General features: G+C 39.5%; 1 long non-coding RNA gene across 2 annotated transcripts; it reads right to left on the bottom strand.

Annotated features, from left to right (window-relative positions):
- Positions 1 to 1,339: 1,339 nt before the first annotated feature.
- Positions 1,340 to 3,812, bottom strand: LOC123116755 (uncharacterized). Of its 2 annotated transcripts, XR_006457172.1 has the most exons (4): positions 3,641 to 3,812; positions 3,432 to 3,514; positions 2,908 to 2,991; positions 1,340 to 1,425 (listed from the first exon to the last, which is right to left on the bottom strand). It is a non-coding gene; the product is annotated as an uncharacterized lncRNA (long non-coding RNA). The 2 variants fall into 2 exon arrangements; XR_006457171.1 differs by lacking the exon at positions 1,340 to 1,425 and having other exon boundaries at positions 2,725 to 2,991.
- Positions 3,813 to 4,132: the final 320 nt, after the last annotated feature.

The following is a 4,132-nucleotide window of genomic DNA, read 5'->3' as shown; positions in this document are numbered from 1 at the left end:
TTTGTTCTAGTATCGAGTTGTAATCATTGAGTTGTAAATAAATAGAAGTATGATGATCATCATTAATAGAGCATTGCCCCAAATAAATAAAAGAGAAAGACCAAATAAAAAAATAAAGGCCCAAAAAAAGAAATAAAAAGAAATAAAAAGGACAATGCTACTATCCTTTTTCCACACTTGTGCTTCAAAGTAGCACCATGATCTTTATGATAGAGAGTATCTTGTTTTGTCACTTTCATATACTAGTGGGAATTTTTCATTATAAAACTTGGCTTGTATATTCCAACAATGGGCTTCTTCAAATGCCTTAGGTCTTCGTGAGCAAGCAAGTTGGATGCACACCCACTTAGTTTCTTTTGTTGAGCTTTCATACATTTATAGCTCTAGTGCATCTGTTGCATGGCAATCCCTACTCCTTGCATTGACATCAATTGATGGGCATCTCCCTAGCCCGTTGATTAGCCACGTCAATGTGAGACTTTCTCCTTTTTTGTCTTCTCCACATAACCCCCATCATTATATTCTATTCCACCCATAGTGCTATATCCATGGCTCACGCTCATGTATTGCGTGAAAGTTGAAAAAAGTTTGAAATTACTAAAGTATGAAACAATTGCTTGGCTTGTCATCGGGGTTGTGTATGATGAGAGCATTCTTGTGTGACAAAAATGGAGCACGACCAAACTATATGATTTTGTAGGGATGAACTTTCTTTGGCCATCACTACTGGAATCTGGCACTTTGCCATCTGCCATGGCAGATGGCAAAGGCATGGTCGGCGGATGGCAAAGGCTTTGCCATCTGCCAGCAGATGGCAAACAGTTTGTCTGAAACCCTGCCGGCAAACGCTTCTTTGCCGTCTGCTGGCTGATGGCAAAGAGCCTATGCCTTTGCCATCAGCTGGCAGATGGCAAAGCCTCTTAACGGGGTTAGCCCCGTTAGAAGGCTAACGGCATACTTTGTCGTCTGCCAGCAGATGGCAAAGGCTTCAGGCTCTTTGCCGTATGCTAGCAGATGGCAAAGAGCTTTGCCATCTGCTGGCAGATGGCAAAGGGCCCAAATAGGCCAGCACAAATTTTACATGTAGATGACACGTGGCCTCTTTGCCATCTACTGGCGGATGGCAAAGTTGCCCCATTTAATTTTGTTTTTTCTTATATCAATTCATTTTCACAGAAAATCAAACACAAATATATTTATATGACCAATATAGCATATTCAACACATATTACCAATAGTCATGAACACATATATATCGAACACATATCCAACACATGTTACCAATAGTAGCAAGTTTCATCCATACATATACATAGTTTCATCAATATTACATAGTTTCATCATAGGTAGCAAGTTTCACAAAGTCAAAACAAAAACTAAAGACAAGCACTCCATCAACCCAAGCTTCCGTGATCTGAAGCAAATCTACAAAATGGGAAAGAAGAAAGTTAGAAGAAGAAGACTAGAAGAAGAAGATTATTATGATGCAACTAAAATGTGAAGATTATTATGATGCAACTTATATCTGTAAAATAGGTCATTTTGGAGCTAAGTATGGTTATTATGTCATTTTTGAGCTAACTAAGCATACTAAGTCATTTTGGTGTAAAAAATGCTAAGTAAGGTCATTTTGGAACTAATAAGTTTATTATGTCATTTTGGAACTAGCTAAGCATATGAAGTCATTTCGGAGCTAAAATATGGCATTTCGTAAGTCATTTTAGAGCTAGCTAAGCATATTAAGTCATTTGGAGGAAAAAATGCTAAGTATAGGTCATTTTAGAGCACCTACAATCAGAAATACCATGACCACGAGCATAATTAATGTACCTAGATTGTCAAACACGTCGGGATGCAAAATCATAACTAAAATACACTGAGGGCAACAAAAAAAAGGCACTGATTGACCTAAGTATTTGATGCACATCACATTTGAGCGCTTCCTTTCCAGTATAGATGCATACTTCCTGATTTACTTGGTGAATGTATTATGTAAATATCAAAATATAAATAGGCAACTCATACGAAAATCCGGTGTTGTTCACTGAAGAAATACATCAAAGCATATCTTTAACTTACACAAAAGTAGAATGTCTACTCGCTTCTTTACAAACAAAGCCAAGGCTATATGTGGACATCACCTTGGTATATTTAGCAAGGGATTTATTGTTTTTTCTTCAATGCCTACAAAGCTACCAGAAATTTATCTATTTTACACTAACTATGTTACTGAAATTGCAAATACATGGCTTAGCTCCCCAAAGAAATGAATCCAATATTAACTTATTCACATGCACCACCTACTAATGGAGTAACTACCTACGAAGCTACCAGACATTTCTCTATTTTATGTTAACTAATACTAAAATTGCAAATACATGGCTTAGCTCCCCAAAGAAATGAATCCAATATTAACTTATTCACATGCAGCAACTATTAATAGAGTAATTATTATTCAAAGCATTAACTGATCAAATCAAAATATGCCTTACAAAAGAAGTGGAGCGAGTAGGAAATAGATAGCAGTAGAACACTTGAAACTTCATAACATCTAAGAACCTAGCATTGTAGTTGAAGCTTCAGTTTTGCAAACATCATTCATCTTGGTTCATTACAAAAGCAAGCCAAAGTGGTAAACATTCTAAAAGAAATTTTATCTCCCTGAATCATTATGAGAAAAGCCTGACCCTTTATATTGGGAGCATCAAAACACACCTTTTCTGCATTGTCCCACCAAAAAGTGCGATCTAAATAACCAGAAATTTTGGTGGCCAAAATTATCTGATTGGAAACATAGCAGGCAGGGAACTACACATGGATTTGGAAGCATGCTATTTGGGGCAGAAATCAGGGAAGTACAAGTGTACTCGCAAACTGCAAATAAATAGTAAGTTCGGTTTAGGGTACTTTATCTCATGGCTTGGAATTCATCCATCTGCCTACATATAGATCAGTCCTCCCTTGAGTCGTCTTCTTGGGTTGGAATGGGTACTAAAAAGCAAAGAAGTGGAGTATTTCAGTTAAAACTGGGATCAACTTCAAAAAATAAGACGGGCATATCATGTGATTCTCTATTTGTGCTTTGTTCTCCGAAGATCATCTAAAAGAAGTAAAAAATTAAACTAAGATGTAAAAAATGGAACAACATGCTCTGGATGGGTGGTAAACATTTATCTCCCTGTCAACTTGGTGCCAGGATAATATATGTTAAACAGGAAACTTGCAAGAGTACACATAAGATGTTGGACCAGGTTTATAGACAATTCGTGGAAGTGGGGGTGAAAGAGTGGAAGCAGGCAGCAAGCCTGGTACAACATTGATTCCAAAACCAGCGTTACATAAAAATCATGCTTACTTACTACGTCGAGTGTACAGTAACACGGCCCACTGGCATGAGAAAGAGAGAGAGAGATGGCAGAGGAGAGGAATACCCATGCCGGAGTCAGTTGTGAGGAGGATCCGGTTGTCAACAGCGTAGTGTGCTACTCGCTGGTCCTGTCGAGCGCGAGCAAGCCTGGTACAACATCGATTCCAGAACCAGCATTACATAAAAATCATGCTTACTTCCTACGTCGAGTGTACAGTAACACGGCCCACTGGCATGAGAGAGAGAGAGAGAGATGGCAGAGGAGAGGAATACCCATGCCGGAGTCAGTTGTGAGGAGGATCCGGTTGTCGACAGCGTAGTGTGCTACTCGCTGGTCCTGTCGAGCGCGATCAAGGAGATCCCCGGGATTAACGGATGGTGTCTGTGAGCATGAACTTGGACAACCAACCATCAAGGGATTCGATGTACGCCTTCTGAGCACTGATGTAGCTCACGAAGCAGGACCTCCAGTTCCTAAGCTCGACCTCCAGCTTGAGAGTAGCATGCCACTGGGCATCATTGCAGAATTTCTCATACACAGGGCTGGTGAAGGAATTTGCCTCAAACATTATCTGTCTTTGTGCTTCATGAGAGTCCACCATTACTTTCCTAGTTCTCTGAAAGCTGTCACGGAGAAGGGAAAAGGCATCAGTATTTTGATTCAGTGAAACTACATCAATCATCAATTCCACACACGAAAAACGTGAGATCAGTTTACCTATGCAACATCTCAACAAGCTACGGTTGCGGCTCCTCGTCCGTAAT

This window comes from Triticum aestivum, chromosome 5B, assembly GCF_018294505.1.
Source record: "Triticum aestivum cultivar Chinese Spring chromosome 5B, IWGSC CS RefSeq v2.1, whole genome shotgun sequence".
Taxonomy (NCBI): domain Eukaryota; kingdom Viridiplantae; phylum Streptophyta; class Magnoliopsida; order Poales; family Poaceae; genus Triticum; species Triticum aestivum.
The sequence above is the reverse complement of the archived record's forward strand: the minus strand, read 5'-3'. Positions and strand labels throughout refer to the sequence as shown.